Here is a 21064-nt window from a genome sequence, read left to right on the forward strand (position 1 = left end):
AGTCCTGACCCCCGAGGACACCTCCCCAGACGCGGACTGGGATACGGAACGGCGGCTACAGTACAAGAAGGTACAGGAGAGTGTGGAGAGGAGTCTGGCTCAAGCGAGAGAAAAGCAAGAGAGGCTCTTCAGCCAACACGCCCCTGCTGGTCCCCTGGAACCTGGTGAGCAGCGGAAGAGAAGGCTTCACAAGCTAGATGACCAGTGGGAGAGCGACCCGTACACAGTACTGCAGTCCAACCACAACAACCCGAAGGTATGTGTAATTACCAAGGATGGAGGAGAAACCACTAGCACCGTTTACAGAGACCACCTAAAAAGGTGCACCAAGCAACTACAGAGTGCAGGAGAAGATCAAGATGACCTTGAACCCGCAGAAGACAAGAAAGAAATGATCAGCACAGTTCTTGGAGAGTTCCCCCGGTCCTGGACTCGGATAAATGATGCAATAGTGGTACCCGTCCTACACTTCCTTCAACCAACCCAGCAGGAACCTACAGGAGAGCAGAAGGAATCAGAAGACCAAGCAGCCCTAGAGGCAGAAGAACCCATGCCAGCAGCCCAGGAGTGTCAACCCTCTGCTGACAGTGAGCCTGCCATACCTGCGGTAAGCCAAAGGACCCGCAGATAGCTGCCTGCACTGCCTGTAAACCCAGCTAGTAGCTGTACCCTGAATGCTAGTGGGGAAAGTCAGGTTAGACCACCACCAGACAGAGGGTTACGCAGGTCAACCCGGAGCACTAGGGGGCAAATACCAGCTCGCTGGAAGATCTAAATGCTGTATATTGTAAATGTTTTATATTTGTTGCCTGGTTGCTAATTATGTTTTTCCAGTCTTTCTAGTTCATGGACTAACAGGTTATGGACGCTGAATAACCGGAACTGTCTTGTAGATACTTGCACTTGGTGCCCTCTTTCGAAGATGGCCACGGAAGAAAAATCTGTCCGGTGTGGCCTCCTTGTGGCCCAAAGTAGAGAGCTCAGCCTTGTCGCCACGCCCAAGGCCAGGAACTTGGGGTTTATGGAAACAGGTCCCCACACCGTGGAAAACTTCACCTTGTTGGGTGACATGGACACCCGGTCACGGAAGCACCGTGACCTCAAGGACAAAATATACTTGTATATATGTTATGTTGTCATTTATACCCTGCATTTGTGTTTCCTGTTTAGTCCGGAGTACTAAATTTTACTAGGGGAGAATGTGTCACCCCAGGCCTGGATGCCACAAACAATAATCTGTGTCTGAGAGCAGGAGGGAGGTCCCCTGGTTAGGGACAATTAGCATACAGCACCTCCTGTCCCAGGCCAGCAGGGGGAGCTGGCTGCCCCTATAAAAGCTGGAACTGGGGGCAGGGTTAGAGAGAACTGGAAGACCTAGCTCAGGAGTGAGACTAGTCCCAGAGAAGGAGGGACAGTTCAGCTGTAGCTGAGGAGTCCGTGAGGCAGAGGAGAAACTGCAAGCCAGGGACAGAGGTGACAAGAGCCGGTCCTGGAAGAGAACCAATCTACCGGGCATTGGGGTCCGGGGCAGTCAGGGTTACAAGCCCAGCAGCAGAGAACCAACCTGCGAGGGATTTCAGGTCCCTTGGCCTAAGAAGCCTGGAGGCTCCGCCACACAGAGGGACCAGTACAGCGAGGAGCAAGCAACAGGTACCCAAGGCCCTAGTCGCATGCCATACAGGCGAGAAGTACACGGCCAGCTCAGGGACGTGGGCTATTACACCACGAAAAGGGGGTTAGTCAGAAAGAGCATAGAGAGAACTGTAGGCCTACACACTCACCCTGACCAGTGGGGCTCGCCCGAATGCTCTCAGACACCCAGGCCCATTCCTAACCGGTACTGTTGGGTCATTAATAATATCTACAATAAAGACCCTGAACTGTTTGAAGCGGACTCTGAACTCTTACTATTGCGGCCTGCACTATCACCCCCAACATCCACCTACACTGCCCTGAGGCTACACTCTTCCCGTGGGGAGTTATCCTACACCTGTGCTGCACACCAACACCAGCCTCAGTAGTCTGCCTCGCAGCGGCGGTTATCCCTGACCGCAATCCACGGGTGGCGTAGTCGGACATTCAAAACACTGATAAATAGACTGCCACCATTTGGTCTGACCACCCTGAGCCACGGGATTGGGTTGCCACTACTACCCCCATCAGCACCGTACACTAGAAGGCCCGGTTCCGTGTACCCCACGGCCCAGGAGGCGAGTCATGTGCATCAAATTATACATACACATATGGGGCAGTGGGGCTTCATACTATATACAGGTGCTTCTCACAAAATTAGAATATCATCAAAAGTTAGTTTATTTCAGTTCTTCAATGCAAAAAGTGAAACTCCTATATTATATAGAGTCATTACACACAGAGTGATCTATTATATAGAGTCATTACACACAGAGGGATCTATTATATAGAGTCATTACACACAGAGGGATCTATTATATAGAGTCATTACACACAGAGGGATCTATTATATAGAGTCATTACACACAGAGGGATCTATTATATAGAGTCATTACACACAGAGGGATCTATTATATAGAGTCATTACACACAGAAGGATCTATTTTAAGTGTTTATTTCTGTTAATGTTGATGATTATGGCTTACAGCCAATGAAAACACAAAAGTCATTATCTCAGTAAATTAGAATACTTCATAACAACAGCTTGAAAAATGTTTTTAAAATCTGAAAAGTTGGCCTACTGAAATGTATGTTTAGTAAATGCCCTCAATACTTGGTCGGGCTCCTTGTGCATCAATTACTGCATTAATGCGGCAATGTGGCATGGAGGGATCAGCCTGTGGCACTGCTGAGGTGTTATGGAAGCCCAGGTGGCTTTGATAGCAGCCTTCAGCTCATCTGTATTGTGGGGTCTGGGGTCTCATCTTCCTCTTGACAATACCCCATAGATTCTCTATAATAGATTCTCTATGGGGTTAAGGTCAGGCGAGTTTGCTGCCAATCAAGCACAGTGATACTGTTGTGTGTAAACCAGGTATTGGTACTTTTGGCAGTGTGGACACGGGCCAAGTCCTGCTGGAGAATGACATTTCCATCTCCATAAAGCTTGTCGGCAGAGGGAAGCATGAAGTGCTGTAAAATGTCCTGGTAGACGGCTGCGCTGACTTTGGTCCTGATAAAACACAGTGGACCTCCACCAGCAGATGACATGGCCCCCCCAAACCATCACTGATTGTGGAGCCTTCACACTAGACCTTCAGCAGCTTGGATTGTGGCCTCTCCACTCTTCCTCCAGACTCTGGGACCTTGATTTCCAAATGAAATGCAAAATTTACTTTTCATCTGAACACAACACCTTGGGCCACTGAGCATCAGTCCAGGTCTTTTTCTCTTTGGCCCAGGTAAGACGCTTCTGGCGTTGTCTATTGGTAATGAGGGGCTTGACACAAGCAATGCGACACTTGTAGCCCATGTCCTGGATACGTCTGTGTGTGGTGGCTCTTGAAGCAATGACTCCAGCAGCAGTCCACTCCTTGTGAATCTCCCCCAAATTTTTGAATGGCCTTTTCTTAGCAATCCTTTCAAGGCTGCTGTTATCCCGGTTGCTTGTGCACCTTTTTCTACCACACTTTTTCCTTCCACGTCCATTAATATGCTCGGATACAGCACTCTGTGAACAGCTGCTTCTTTAGCAATGACCTTTTGTGGCTTACCCTCCTTGAGGAGTGTGTCAATGACTGCCTTCTGGACATCTGTCAAGTCAGCAGTCTTGCCCATGATTGTGGAGCCTACTAAAACAGACTAAGGGACCTTTTTAAATGCTTAGGAAGCCTTTGCAGGTGTTTATTGTTAATTCTAATTTACTGAGATAGTGACTTTTGTGTTTTCATGGCTGTAAGCCATAATCATCAACATTAGCAGAAATAAACACTTAAAACAGATCACTCTGTTTGTAATGACTCTGTATAATATATGAGTTTCACTTTTTGGATTGAAGAACTGAAATAAATTCACTTTTTGATGATATTCTAATTTTCTGAGAAGCACCTGTATGTAGCAGTGCGGCAATTATACTATATACAGTCAGGAGTATAAGTACTTGATACACTGACAATTTCGAAAGTTTTTCCACCTACAAAGAATGAAGAGGCCTGTTTTGTTCTACTTAACTGCTGCAACTTGGACCTTTAACAGGATTTATATTTCACCTATGAGAAAGCATACTATGTGTATTTGGCAGATTAACTCAGGCATGTTTATGATAAACTGAATACCTGGATTGGAGTCCTATTTATATACAGAATATTGACTATTAATGCTGGCAGAGTAAGTCTTAGGCTATATTCACACTAGGTGTTTTTTTTTCTGCAGCAAAACATAATCTCTTGGCAGGAAAGAAGTAGCGTCAAAAACGCAGGTTTTGGTGTGTTTTTTTGCAGTGGTTCTTGGTGCATTTTTGGTGCGTTTTTCAGGATCCCAAAGTTCAGCTTTGCTTCCACCATAGACACATGAAAACAGGTCACCATTGCAAGACATATGTTCATGAAAAAGTACACATTACAAATGTAACAAGGGGGGGAGGTGAATTGGTCTGGAATGGTTTATCTAAGACACTGGCAGTGCATTGAATTTGTAGGACACTATTTACTTTCACATTATGGTTTGCCATTGAGTTGCTCAGGCATTGTTCATTTTCACACCTCCCTGGGCCACATGTGTTGTTCAATCTCACACCTAGCTCAACCAATGTTTACTTTGTAGGCATCACTAATTTAATTAAACTGTAATAATCCAAGCTGCTATCTCAGGTGACCAAGACAAGATGGTTTAAACTTGGGAAAATCACAAGAATAAATGTGTGTCACATACTTGCTTTTTTCACTAAAAACGCAGCAAAATTTTCACACTAGGCTTTTTTTCAGCATTTTTTTCCACCACCCTTTTTTATAATGGGTGAAAAACGCTGAAACAAGTGACATACTCTATTGCAAAAAGCCATGGAAAGCACAAAATACTGAGGACAAATAAGCAAGCTTTGTGCATGAGATTTCGGAAATCTCATAGACTTTGTTGGTACTGTAAAACGCAGCTGAAAATTTGCATAAAAAAGCCCGCTAAAAAAACGTTTAGTGTGAATATAGCCTTGTATAACAGTTCGCCAATGAGTTAGGATATATGACCACGATGCAGAAATGCTGCGGATTTTTCCTAAGCGTTTCTGCATCTCCTTGGGTTGTCAAGTGCTTTGCCAAGTGATTTTAGCATCACTTGGAAAAGTGCTTGACAACTTGGTCACACTATATAATTCCATGCAACCGGCATGGATTTATATAGTGTGACCAAGTTACAATGCTGCAAATGCAGCATCAATAATAAAAAAAAAGAATAATAATGGTGAAAAATAAAAAAAAAACATTATACTCATCTTCCGATGGTCCTCGATCTCCTTCTCCGGTGCGTCCGATGTCTTCGGCGGATCACGATGCTGTAAAAGGACCTTCCATGACGTCATTTAGTCATGTGACAGGTCACGCGACCGCCGATGTCAGCGGTCGCGTGACCTGTCACATGACTAAATGGCGTCATGGAAAGTCCTTTTACCACCGCGAGCAGCCGAAGAGCCAGCAGCACCGCCGGGAGCAGACAGGGGCCATCAGAAGGTAAGTATATGTTTATTTTTTATTTTAATTCTATTTTAACTACAGGTACTATGGTACCCGGGTCTGGAGGAGAGTCTCTTCATCTCCAGACCCGGGTACCATCCACGCATTGAGTCGCATAATATCCACATGTGTATGTGTAGTCATGCGGATGTTATGCGTTCCAATGCAAGTCAATGGCGGCTAAATCGCAGCGACTCTGCAAAATTAAAGGACGTGCTGCGGATTTTTCCGCAATGATAATCCGCAGCGGAAATCTCCGCGGCATGTGCACAGCACATGCGGATTATCATTGGGGACCATTGCAGACCTATCACCAAGCGTTTTTTAAGTGTTTCCGCGGCGGAAGTTACGCTGCAGAAACGCCTAAAAAACGCATAGTGGGCACACAGCCTTAAAAGTTCTATGGTGAAGAAAAACACGTGAGATAATAAATGCGAAATATACAATATTTCCCGTAATATGACTGAGGATATCTTTAGGGTGTATTCACTGTTTTTTCTTCTGCAGCAAAAATGCTGTGTTTTACAGTACCATCTTAGTGAATGACATTTCTGAAATCTCATTCACATGCTGTTTTTATTGCATTTTTTTTAAATCTGCAGCTTGTCAAGTCTTTCAGAGGTTTTGCAGCATTTTTCACCCATTCAAATGAATGGAAAAAAAAACACAAGTAAAAACACCTGAATTTTAAGCAGCGTTTTTCCTGCCACCTTTGATTTTTGGGGTAGAAAAAAAATGCTGCCAAAATCCAACTTGTGAACACACCTTTATCCTGGTTGTGTTCTAATTGGATATAAAATAGAACGGTCATGATAACATGGGTAGTTAATTGTATGGTGTTTTCACTTTATATAATACCAGGCCGCATTCTATTTGCGCAGAGCTGCTCCGTGAAGATTCTATCACAAGATTCCGTGATGACATCACAGGTGATGGTGACATCACTGCTCACAGTCGCTATATATACAATGCACATAGGCTCACCCGTGCCTTTCTTGGCTCTATAGTGACTGATAGCACTTGAAGTTTTTCACTATGGCTGGAATTGTTTTGGACATTCCTCAGGTAAAAGCACTATTGTTGATCCTTATGATCAATCGTCCTAACAGTGTGCTTCTACCACCCGATGGCGTCCTCAGCTTCACTCACCGGCTGGTGATGGAGCTAGTAAAGGATTGCCTGACCAAACACCGACAACGTCGTCTAACGTCAGACTATCTGACGGATTTACTTCAGAACATCAGGACATTACTACACCAGGTAAGTGGCGGACACTCTGCACAGAACATCTCAATATTAACAGATAATAATGGAGGGATAGAAGCTTTTTCTTCTAATATATCGTATTTTGCAGACCATAAGACGCACCAAAAATTTTTGGGAGGTAAATAGGAAAAACATTTATTATAATAAAATGGGGGTCTGTCTTATAGTCCTGTCTTATAGTCTGAATTTTCGGTTGCTTACTGAGGGGGGTGGTGGCAGTGGAGCGAGGTCACAGGAGGCAGAGTCGCTGCTGCAGGAAGTTGGCAGTTGGAGTGGGGCACTGCTGCGGGCCCCAAGCTGGGAGGAGCGGGGTGTCCAGAAGGTGCGAGGCTGCGGGCCCTGGGCTTCAAGGAAATGTTAGAGGTAATTCAGGAGGGGAGGCCCTGCTCTGCTTATTGATTTCTCTGCAGTGGGCTTCAAGAAGTAGGCTGCTGGAGATGGCCAATACGCAGATTGAGATCTCAGCTCCTCATTGAGCCGAGATCTAAATCTGCACATGCACTGCCTCCAGCGGCCATTTGCCTGAAGCCCACCGCCAGAAATTCAATGGGCAGAGCGGGGACTCCCCTCCTAAATCACCGCTAACATTTCCTTGAAGCCCAGGGCCCGCAGCCTCGCACCTCCTGGATACCCCGCTCCTCCCAGCTCGGGGCCCGCAGCAGCGCCCCACTTCTACTGCCGGCTTCCTACAGCAGTGACCCTACCTCCTGTGACCTCACTCCACCACAGCCACCCCCCTGGTAAGCTACATTCAGACAATTATTATTATTAATAATCTGTCTGATATGCTGGGGTGGAGAGTTCCAGAGTAGGGGGGATGCACGGGAGAAATCTTGTATGCGATTGTGGGAAGAGGAGATAAGAGGGGAGTAGAGAAGAAGATCTTATGAGGATCGGAGGTTGCGTGCAGGTAAGTACCGGGAGACTAGGTCACAGATATATGGAGGAGACAGGTTGTGGGTGGCTTTGCATGCCAAGGTTAGGGTCTTGAACTGGAGTCTCTGGGTAATGTGGAGCCAGTGAAGGGATTGGCGGAGCGAAGGGAAAAGCCAGGGAATAGCGGGGGGACAGGTGGATTAGTCAGACAGCAGAGTTTACGATAGATTGGAGGGGTGCGAGAGTGTTAGAAGGGAGGTCAAACATTTTGGAAAAAAAGGCATCTTATAGTCCAAAAAATACGGTAAAACACAACGAGTCCCCAAATACAGTATGTAGTCATTGTATCTGCAGACAGAGAACCGATGTCACCTACAATTTCCGCCTCCATTCTGACCGCTCTCATCTCAAAATTCTCCTTTCCATTTTTCCTTCTTTATAGGCTGAAGAAAGATCTCAGACTGAAGATTTGGCTGTCTTTAAAGAACTGGCCGAAAAAGTCCTGTCTATACTAGAACGCTCATTGGAACGCCCGGTAAGGATCAATATTAATAGACGTATCTTAATCCACCGTATCTGAGGAGACTTTCTGAGAAAAGGTCTGAAGATGGCGCGGGATTTGTATCGTTACAATTGGTGCATCTGTAAATGTTGGTTTAGTCCTTCATGATTTATGTATTTGGTGATTTAGTGAAATCTTCCACATATTAATTATATATATTATATCTATCAGGAAACAACAGGAGGCGACGCCAAATATGGGCAAAATGTGACCCCGAAAATCCCTGACCCTAATAGGAGTCAGCCGGAGCTGAACAGCGATCTGATTACAGGTGAGCGATCACCCGACCTTCTACAAGGAATGTCCAGATATTACAGAGGACGGAGGATAATGTTAGATTTACTCTCTACTCTGTGTAATGGGAACCTGGCAGCACATTGTTACATATAGAAGTAGTGGTGTGACGGTATAGGCCATTGTCCCCTAATAATAATTGTTTGTAGAAATCCAATGTGCCAGTCAGGAGAAATGTAAAGTAGACACCATATACAAATCAGAATGGAAGTGCGCTGGGGGCGTGAAAGAAGAAATCCAAGTGCAGTGACACGCCCCCAGTGCACTTCCAGGCTAATTTGCAAATCTCTCCTATGTTTCAGCTCTCTTACCATCACTCGTATGTGCAGCGTGGGTGGGGGGTTCCTCATTCATGTGATGGAGGGTCCATTCTGCAGTGCTATAGCAAGTAACATGAAATAAATTAAATTTAAATTGCATTACTGCTCTAGAAAATGGGAAAAAACTAAGATACTGAGCACATAATTTGGCCAATTCATGAATGCCCAGCAGCCAATGACAAGGCGATCTTTTTGTTGGAATCGTCTCCTAATGTGAATCCTCTCCTAGGCTGAAGCCTACATTTATATGGGTAGGTAGGATCCTGTTGTAATTAAAAAAAACCCGGTCTGATGGGTGGAGATAGGTTCCCAGCAAAAAAGGTCGCCTTGCCGTGATTGCTGGGCATGCACCGAGCAAAAGAAGGTCGCCTTGCCGTGGCTGCTAGGCATGCACCCAGCAAAAGAAGGTCGCCTTGTCGTGACTGCTGGGCATGCACCCAGCAAAAGAAGGTCGCCTTGTCGTGACTGCTGGGCATGCACCCAGCAAAAGAATGTCGTCTTGCCGTGACTGCTGGGCATGCACCCAGCAAAAAAAAGGTCACCTTGCCGTGGCTACTTGGCATGCACCCCGAAAAAGAAGATCGCCTTGCCGTGGCTGCTGGTCATGCATGAATTGGCCAAATTATGCGCTAAGTATCTTCCTTTTATCCTATTTTCTACAGCAGTAATGCAATTCAAATTTCATTTATTTCATGTTTACATGCTATAGCGTTACAGAGTGCAACTTTGTTAGTTATGTATTTGGATGGCTACTCTTAGTATGCACCTGTTCACACCCATTTTCTTTTCGGAAGTGATGGTCAGTCTTTTGTTATTTATGAAGGGGTTCCTCCATCATTTACATTACATTTATCTATGGATTCCCCGTATATTCTCATATTTAGAATCCCCATATAACGAGTATTAATCCCATTTACAGACATCTTGTCATTTCTCCGTTATATTGCTGTATTATCTATGTAGGAATAATATCCTCTAATACATTTCATTTCTTCATCATTATTTTAGAAACAACTGAGCTGTCGAATCCTAACAATGGAATTAGAGATATCCCGGAGATCCAAGAATCCGTAAGTATCATAGAGGGGGATGCGTGTGTGTAATCATATCATGGGGTGTGAATGACTCGTCCAGTATTATCCCCCATACAACCATGGGACGTCTCTATTCTAAGTGTAGATGACCCTATGGTGTTAATTACATTTGAATTACAGGGAATCTGTCACCAGGTTTATGCTATTTGGTCTGAGAGAAGCATGATGCAGGGACAGAGACCCTGATTCCATGTGTTGATTACTTTACTCGGTGGAGCAGTTGTGATAAAATCACTATTTTTTTCTGCTGCAGAGCTCTGAATGCTGAGTCTTGTATAACCCCGCCCACACCATTGATTGGCAGCTTTCTGTGTACACTGTGCATAGGCAGAAAGCTGCTAATCAGTGGTGGAGGCAGGGGTACAGAGCAATAGGACTACCTGGCTAGACAGATAGTCTTCTAGTGATAATCTACTGATTTTATTGAAACAGCCACACACAGCCTAGTAAGTAACACATCACTGGAATCAGGGTCTCTGCCCCTACATCATGGTGCTTTCAGAACACATAGCAAACACCTGGTGACAGATTACCTGTAAGTCCTCCTCTGTGTGATCTCCCACATTATCCAGAATGTTATAGTAATGTATGATGACCGTTGCAGGGCGGCTCCAGGATTTCGTGGGCCCTGGGCGAAAGAGTCTCAGTGGCCCCTTTAACACATACCACGATTCATGATGCACAGATACCGCAGATAAATATATATATATATATATATATATATATATATATATATATATAGTACAAGCCCGAAGATTTCACTTCTTACATTACATGAGCGATATCTATTGTAAATTCCACAATAACTCAGAAAGCGGCGAATCCTCACAGCTCACAGTGCAGACCGGACAGTAATGTCCTCCACACAGTATAATGGCACCACATAGTCCTCTATACCGTATTATGAGCTCCATATATTGCTCCATATAGAATAATGGACCCCATAAAATGCTCCACGCAGGCTGTGCCCCCATATAATGCCCCATGCAGGCTGTGACCCCACACATAATGCCCCATGCAGGCTGTGCCCCCCACATAATTCCCCATGCAGGCTTTGACCCCCCACATAATGCTCCATGCAGGCTGTGACCCCCACATAATGCCCCATGCAGGCTTTGACCCCCCACATAATGCCACATGCAGGCTGTGCCCCCCCCACATAATGCCCAATGCAGGATGTCCCCCTCCCACATAATGGCCCATGCAGGATGTCACCCCCCATATAATTCCCCATCCAGAATGTCCCTCCCACATAATGCCCCATGCAGGCTGTGCCCCCCACATAATGCCCCATGCAGGCTGTGCCCCCCCACATAATGGCCCATGCAGGATGTCACCCCCCATATAATTCCCCATGCAGGATGTCCCCTCCACATAATGCCCCATGCAGGATGTCCCACCCCACATAATGCCCCATGCAGGATGTCCCCCACACATAATGCCCCATGCAGGATATCCCCCCCACATAATGCCCCATGCAGGATGTCACCCCCATATAATTCCCCAAGCAGGATGTCACCCCCCATATAATGCCCCATGCAGGATGTCACCCCCCCATATAATGCCCCATGCAGGATGTCCCCCCAACACATACTGCCCCATGTAGGATGTCACCTCTCACCCCATATATTGACCCATGCAGGATGTCACCTCTCACCCCATATAATGCCCCATGCAGGATATCACTTCTCCCCCCATATAATACCCCATACAGGATGTCACTCCCCCCATATAATGCCCCATGCAGGATGTCACCCCCCATATAATGCCCCATACAGAATGTCACCTCTCACCCCATATAAAGCCCTATGCTGGATGTCACTTCCCCCCCATATAATGACCCATGCAGGATGTCACTTCTCCCCCTCATATAATACCCCATGCAGGATGTCACCCCCTTATATAATGGCCCATGCAGGATGTCACCCCCCATATAATTCCCCATGCAGGATGTCCCCTCCACATAATGCCCAATGCAGGATGTCCCACCCCACATAATGCCCCATGCAGGATGTCCCCCACACATAATGCCCCATGCAGGATATCCCCCCCACATAATGCCCCATGCAGGATGTCACCCCCATATAATTCCCCATGCAGGATGTCCCCCCCACATAATGCTCCATGCAGGATGTCCCACCCCACATAATGGCCCATACAGGATGTCACCCCCCATATAATGCCCCATGCAGGATGTCACCCCCCCATATAATGCCCCATGCAGGATGTCCCCCCAACACATACTGCCCCATGTAGGATGTCACCTCTCACCCCATATATTGCCCCATGCAGGATGTCACCTCTCACCCCATATAATGCCCCATGCAGGATGTCACTTCTCCCCCATATAATACCCCATGCAGGATGTCACTCCCCCCATATAATGCCCCATGCAGGACGTCACCCCCCATGTAATGCCCCATGCAGAATGTCACCTCTCACCCCATATAAAGCCCTATGCTGGATGTCACTCCCCCCCCATATAATGACCCATGCAGGATGTCACTTCTCCCCTCATATAATACCCCATGCAGGATGTCACCCCCCTATATAATGCCCCATGCAGGATGTCCCCCCCATATAATGCCTCATGTAGGATGTCACCTCTCACCCCATATAATGCCCCATGCAGGATGTCAATCCCCCCCATATAATGCCCCATGCAGGATGTCACTTCTCCCCCCCATATAATATCCCACGCAGGATGTCCCTACCTCCCCCCCATATAATGCCCCATGCAGGATGTCACTTCTCCCCCCATATAATGCCCCATACCTCCATACATAAAAAAAAAAAATCAAATGCTCACCTCACTGCTCACCAGCTGTGCAAAGGTAAGTATTGTGCCGGCCGTGGTCCAGGGCAAGCATTGGGGGGGGGGGGAGCAAGGCCCACTAGCTGGCGCTGGCACCACTCTCCTCTGCTCACCGGTCCCATAGCACGCCAGGGTGCCCGACAGCAAGTGGGCCCCACGCCTACTCAGGGCCCCGGCACTTGCCTGGGTGTGCAGGGTGCTAGCGCCAGGTCTGCCCAGCGTCCGGTTTGTATCCTCCCAACATCATATCAGTGTAAATCATCTGGGACATAATATGGGGGGAGAAGTTTTTGCATCTGTAACTTTTTTCCTGCATCTTCGATAAACCAGTATTATTTCTTATTCTTTTATAGAGCGTGATGGATTCATTGGTTCCGGCGAGAATGCCGCACATGAGCGACTATGAAACTTCCAAACTCATCAGCAGTGGAAATTTTGGGTGAGATTTCTGTTGCCATAATCCAGATTTCTCAGGGTTCCCTATGACAATGCTTCTGCCCCTGCACTCTGCCATTCAGTGTTATCATAGGGAAATTATATGATCTGTAGCAAATCAAACTGTAAGGAAAGCGATTTAAATAATATAATTACATATAATATAATATATAATAATATAATATTATTACATTTGTCTGTGCTAGACCCTCATCTGTTCATACGCTGCCTCCTCCACCTGAGCTTTTCTGCTCTCCACTCTGATCTTTGTTTTGATGGGGGGGCTCCATTATGAAGCTGATCAGAGAAGTTGGCTACACATGGTCACATGAAGGGTGACACTATATTGACGTCAATGACATCTACACCCTCCACCATGACCATGTGGGCCCAATCACTGGCCTCAGCAGCAGAAGAGAGCCCTGGAGCACATTCATTTTGGACCAATTTTATTTGCACTAAATTGTATTTGGTCAGTAATAGCGAATCTGCCCAAAGAGAATTTCGATAGATTCTCGTATCTATAATGTGACCTGGGTGATGGCTCCGGCAGAAGTGGCATTGTGGAGACCTCCAATAGGTGATCTATGTAGTGATATTTTATGTATTTCTAGATGTGGATTTATAGTGGCGGCCAGACTTCTAGTATTAAACATATGCAAATTGTCTCTTCAGAGAGGAAGCAAACTAGAACTCCACCTATAGGAAGTAGCAATCCTAAAAGTCAATATCGACCCTTTAACAAGCCTTGTCACATGACTTAGGATAATAGCCAAAACCAAAATCTCAATTTGCAGGAACTGTGTTCTGGGGTACTGCCCCTCTTCAGTGCAAAGTGTGAATGGTTTGACTGGGTGAGAGGTGTCTGACCGGTATCCAAGGGGTTGACGTTTCTCCTTGCGGACATGAGGAGACTTTTAAGCCGCAATGCTCCTCTGGGAAATAGGATTGGTACTTCCTATAGGTGGCACTAGGGTGCTAGTTCTCTTCCTCTCTGAAAAGAGACAATTTGCATATTTCCCAGAAGAGCATTGCAGCTTAAAATCTCCTCACTTTGACATGCTTAACATGGCTTTTTCCGCAAGGAGAAACGTTACCGCTTGGATCCCGGTCAGATGCCTCTCACCCAGCCAAACCATATCTCACACTTTGCACTGATGAGTGCTTGTACCCCAAAACATAGTGTCCGAAAATTGAGATTTTGGTTATGGCTATTATTCCATGTCATGTGATAAGGCTCGTTAAAGGGTCGATATTGACTTTTAGGATTACTACTTCCTATAAGGGGCACTAGAGTTCTAGTTCTCTTCCTCTCTAAAGAGACAATTTGCATATTTCCCAGAGGATTATTGAGGCTTAAAAGTCTCCTCACCTTGACAAGCTTAACATGTCACTCTCCGCAAGGATACCAGTATTAAACATATAATGATTTCTATAGATGGATTTTTAATAAGGATTTATTATGACCGATGGATTCTCCTTCTCTCCAGGGCCGTCTACTTAGTGCATCATAAAGACTCACACCAGACCTTTGCTATGAAGAAAATGGCTAAGCGGAACCTAAATACTGCACAGAGATTGGAATGGGCCTTTCTGGAGAGGGACATCTTAACATTTGCTGATTGTCCCTTTGTGGTCTCCATGCTCTGCTCCTTTCCAACTAGATCTCACCTGTGTATGGTCATGGAGTATGTAGGAGGTAAGACACATCTATTGTATTATATTCAGCCCATGTCTGCTTTCATCTTATCACTGCTCATATCATTAGGACATTGTTGGTTACTTCCCAACAGAGCATTTACTATAGGTTATCTATTACCAAGATGCTCGTAAATTCATTGATCTTGGTGCAGGGGCGCTATGGGGCTCATCAGTCGGAGGGGGTCTGTCGACGCTCGGCAGTGGGCAGCATCCCTCCACCTGTCATCACAATTTCAGCGGTATTTGCTTCTTCAAGGAGGTGGGGCTGGTGGGGGCAAAAATACTGAGTAGGTGGCTAGTAGGGGCCAAAATACTGAAAGGGGGCCGTATGACTAGATATGGGGGGACTGTGAATGCTGAGTGGAGGTCATCATATTAAGTGGGGTGCTGTGGGGGTCCTCACTCTGTATGGAGGCCCCCATTCTGTGTGGGGACATCATACTGAGTGGGGAGTTATGCGGACCATTATATTGTGTGAGGGACTGTGGGAACCATTATCCTGAGTGGGAGGGTTGCTGTGGGTGCCATCACACCGAGTAGGGGGTTGTGGCTGGCCTCCTTCTAAGTGGTGGCCTCCTTAGGAGGATTCACTGTGGGGATACCATACTCATTAAGTGTGGGTGTGGGCATTTTTGGGAGCATCATACTCTAAAATGGCCATAAAAGTTGTATTGCTGGTGAGAACACCAAGCTGCTTCAACAGGGATATAAATATATTTCTTTTTTATTTTTTAGGGTGGGGGGCAATTACAACTTTTGATATGGGGTCTTGTGATTTCTATGTACGCCACTATCTGTGTGATCTCCCCAGGATGTTTCAGCTCACTGCTCATTATACATCATGATTATCTGCTCGTGGTATATCATGGTTATCTTCTGTATAAACCCCTCACTGGTCATATTTCCTTTCTTCTATAGGTGGAGACTGTGGGACCCTTCTAAGCACCAGGGGTCCTTTCTCTGTCCCCATGGCCCGCTTGTACTTTGCAGAGGCGGTACTTGCCGTGGAATACCTGCATAGTTACGGTGTGGTGCACAGAGACCTGAAGCCGGAAAAGTAAGTGCCCCCGTAGTATAATAAAGTGGGGAAAGTTGTCATTTATTATCATTCAGTCTGTGAGGCTAAAACCATCTTCTCTTTTGCAGCCTCCTGATTACATCTACTGGACATATTAAAGTTACCGATTTTGGGATTTCAAAACTTGGTCTAATGATACCGAAAACCAACACCTACAAGGAATTAGCAGTGGACATCTCCAGAGAGTTCCAGGACCCTGAGGTCAGCATCACCTACAAGAACTTAGCTTGTTATTTGCAAATCTCATCACACTATTGTCTCTTCTCTACGTTCTTCCTTTCTAGAGAACTTTTCCACTAATATTTTATCTTCTGCATTGTGTTTTAACGATGATAACTTGTCATAATAATTGTTTCATCGATTCTCATCTCTATCTTCTTTTGGTTTCCAGTTCTGTGGCACCCCATGTTACATAGCCCCAGAGATCATCCTGAAAGAAGGCTATGGAAGACCTGTTGACTGGTGGTCATTGGGGATCATCCTGTATAAATTCCTGCTGGGATGTGTACCATTTGATGCTGATTCCCTCACTGAGCTTTATAAAAGGGTTGTCATTGGTGAGTAGAATAATCCGATCATTGCGTTGATTGGTTACATTTGTTTAGTTATTTCCTTTGCTTTATGTTACAGTCCAGTAAAGAGGTTTTATTTTCTGTAATTTTCTATGTAACAGGAGAACTAATTTGGAATTGTGATCGCGCTCCACCCCTGGATGCTCAGAATCTCATCACTGAGCTGCTCAGAAGAAATCCTGTGCATAGACTTGGGACAGGTAACAGATATACTAGTATTAATATTCCCTTATTAGACCAAGGACATATCGCTCATGTCCATGAAGATCAGCATTTCTCTATCAGCTCATCTACTGTATTTCTACTTCTCCACACTAAGACTTTCAGTTTATTTCCTTCATGTCGGCTCAGTTTTGTCAATAGTTCAGATTACGATAAACTGTTCAGATATGGAGCCATCCCTGACTATGTCCGCATCACTTTTGTTTTTCTTTTTCTAGGAGGAGCATTTGAGATCAAGGTTCATCCATTCCTGAGTGACTTGGACTTTGACAACATTCTGAGCCAGGAGCTGGAGTATGTTCCTCAGCTTGTTTCAGACTCAGACACCAGCTTATTTATCAGTAAGTAGAAGGAGACGTCATCTAGACTAAGCGACTGTTTGTCTCATCTTCCCTAATATGTGATCATCTGTTCCCATTAATATTAGTGATAAATAGTGACTGTGTTATACTGACAACCTCTAATAATACTTCATTACCTATTTCTTGTAGATCATTCTGATATAAACAAACATCTGGTCTCAAAGGATGAGGAAGGCACAAGTGAGAACAATGAGAGCCTTGACTTCCAAAATTTTACGTCATCTTCTGAAAAGCTTTGTAAAGTAAGTATGTGATTAATAAATCCAAAATATGTAAAAAAAAATAAAAAAAACTCTAAAAGTACATAAAAAAAATATTTTATATCTTATTTTTATCCGTATTTAGCTCTGTACCATCGCTACCAGGATGGTGAACGATGAGGATCCCAATGCCCCTCCAGAGTATACACAAGAAACCAACACAAACATCTCAGAAATGTGAGTAGATTAGAAAGGGTCATTACTGGGAGTTCCAGGCTGATCTATGTACACAACACCAAATATAGGACATAAATAACAGAATATCAAATGCAGCATTCACCGCTTCATGGTTAACGGTCATTGTACTTTTGGCTTCAGAAAATGCAGAAGATAACAGCCCATAATTGTGGCATGTCATGCATTTTTAGCACTGCCTACTCTGTAGGAGAGCTGTAGTATTACTTGCCAGACATTCTTGGTAGTTGTGTTCTGATCCATGGAAGGTAGTTTGGAGCAGAAAACCTTCCCCACTATGACAGTCATATGTCCTATTAGGCCTTATAGTCAGTGTTCTTATAGTGAGACAACCCATTTTATACTGTGTTTACTTACGATTTACATGTTTTTCTTCTTCAAACAGGCAGAAAGAATCTGTTCCTGTATGTAATACAGACTATGCTGTTACCATCTTGCCACCCTCGTCCCCATTGCCAGGTATGTACATGTCTACAGCACCAACAATGTGAATGTTGACTTCAAGGCTCAAATATTTCCACATGGTTTTTCTGGTCTACTATGTTATCCATGTTTCATGGATCTCAGCTATGTTGACCATGGGTTCGTACTGTATCCCTATTTCCCTAATTTTGTACAGGAGTTTTTTTTCATGTATTCTGTTTATTACGTTGCATCATCTTTTAACCTAGTGAGATATAGCGACTGTGTTATACTGACACCCTCTAACAATCCTTCCTTACCTATGTCTTGTAGATCACTCTGATGAAAACAACCATCTGATCTCAGAGGATAAGGAGGGCACAAGTGAGGACGATGAGAACTTTATCTTCCGAATATTTGCATCATCATCTTCTGAGGGGCTTTCTAAAGTAAGTATGTGATCGATAAATCCAAAATATGTACAAAAAGGGATCTACAAAATTAAAAAGTATATATATTTAATAACTTATTGTTATCCACATTTAGCACTCTACCACCACTAACGGGATGGTGAACAACGAGGATCCCAAGGCCCCTCCAGAGTGTACACCAGAATCCAACACAAACATCTCAGAAATGTGAGTAGATTATGGGGTCATTACTGGGAGCTCCAGGCTGATATATGTGCACAACATCAAATATAGGACATAAATACCATAATATCAAATGCAGCATCCACCGCCCCATGGTTATGGGTCATTGTGCTTTCAGCTTTCGGAATTGTTGGAGATAACAGCCCATAATTGTGGCCGGTCATGCACTTTTAGTGCTGCCCTCACTGTAGGAGAGATGTAGTATGAAATGCCGGCCATTCTTGGTAGTGGTTTTCCTCTCAGCTCTCTATAAAAGGTAGTCTTGAGCAGAAGACCTTCCCCACTATGACAGTCATATGTCCTACTAGGCCTTATAGTCGGTGTTCTTCTAGTGAGACAACCCCTTATATACGGAGTTTACTTGAGATTTACATGTTTTTCTTCTTCAAACAGGCAGAAAGTATCTGTTCCTGTATGTAATACAGACGATGCTGTTACCATCTTGCCACCCCCGTCCCCATTGCCAGGTATGTACATGTCTACAGCACCAGGAATGTGAATGTTGACTTCAAGGCTCAAATATTCCCACATGGTTTTATACAATACTATAGGTCTCTTATGTTATCCATATTATGACAAAGCAGATCCTATAAGAATATATTATTACTGATTTTTTTTTTTAATTTTTCATCAGAATTTCCATCTCATGAAGAAAGAAAATCGGCAATAAATCTGAGTATGGAGCAACAAAACTCAGAAAATGGAAAAAATGGGAAAAAGAGACGAGGTAAGTGTGAGAATCAACTCCATGTTGTGTGATGTCAGTGAGAATAATTCATGTGGAGTAGATGTCATCTGTCAGTGATGGGATTGTCACATGTATGATTGCTGACAATGACCCCTGACCTCTGTATGATAATATTCCTCTGCCGTCCGGCCACAGTGACTGCACAGCATTATCATGTAATATGGAGTCCCATCACTTACATTATATTTATTTCTCTTCTCATAGGTTCCATCTTCCGCCGGATCTTATCATCCTGCCGGCGTGGATTATCCAGGGCTGCTCGCGCATTTGCATGCTGTCACTGTTGCCCTAAAACCATCTAAAAGACGGGACACCTAAGCATCCAGAGCCCTGAAGTCCAGCAGATCCATCATCACTGCTGGAGCTGTATAGAAGGACCTTCACCATCTTCCTGTGGCCTTCTGACTGGTCAACCTGGACAAGTTTCAGTAACGCCTCTGTCATCGGGCTCCGCGGTATTCATACTGCTCGTCTGACTTGTCATTTCCTGATCACCTGGTATCTGACCTCGGCTATCTTCCTGACTTTGATTTAGTCTATTGAAAATGTTCACGATTTTATTCATCCCATTATTAATTAAAAAAAAGTAAAATCTGTTACTGTTGCTCTGATTCCTTTTTGTCTTGAATTCACAAATACTTGTAACTCACTAATTGCTCTTCTTCCCACTAAATGTATTTCTCATTATCCTTAATGCAGCAGTCAGTCTCATATTTCTGTCCAGCAGTTACACTGGTGCCTCCACCCTGTACCAGTCATTACACTCATCCACAAACCTCTCCACACTGCTGCATAGTCCTGCATCTCTACCATATCTACACTCCAATGAGCTAAGATTAACATCCTCCATAATCAGGACCTCCCACTCTCATGTCCAAGACATTTTCTCTGCTGCACCAGCTCTCAGGAGTGCACTACTGCAGGCAATCATGTTCATTCCCACTATCAGAGATTTTAAGTGTGCAGTAGAAACAGATTATTTGTGGCAGGACTACCAAATCACCTCACTATTCTAAGTTTTTCCTACAGCACTCAGTAGCACTTAATATTTGTACATATACAGATAATGGTTGGTGACTGGTTCATGCAGCCTTAATTCCACAAAGATAGAAGTAAAAGGTCAACATGTTTCATACATCCAAACCATCCTTAATCATGGCAGAAAAACATCATTTTAAGTTCCCACTATGAATATTTGGTGAGATATCACAGCTGTGTATTTTCACAGCACAAAGAACGCATCTTACAGATCAGCAAATCACAGTGTGCTGACGCTTAGTGTTGTAGTTTTGAACAACACCATTCATTTTATCATATAATGTGTTGAAAAATGAGAAAAAATGCCAGGTTTGGGTTTCTTCATTTTACAGTGTGTATTGTGTTGTAAAAACAAACTGACAAAATGATTCAGAGTCAGTAGTACGATTACTGTGATACCAAACTTATAAGGTTTATATATATATATATATATATATATATATATATATATATACAGTACAGACCAAAAGTTTGGACACACATTCGCATTTAAAGATTTTTCTGTATTTTCATGACTATGAAAATTGTACATTCA

The sequence above is a fragment of the Phyllobates terribilis genome, unplaced genomic scaffold (genome assembly GCF_046119375.1).
Source record: "Phyllobates terribilis strain yellow unplaced genomic scaffold, ASM4611937v1 Scaffold_136__1_contigs__length_4911898, whole genome shotgun sequence".
Taxonomy (NCBI): domain Eukaryota; kingdom Metazoa; phylum Chordata; class Amphibia; order Anura; family Dendrobatidae; genus Phyllobates; species Phyllobates terribilis.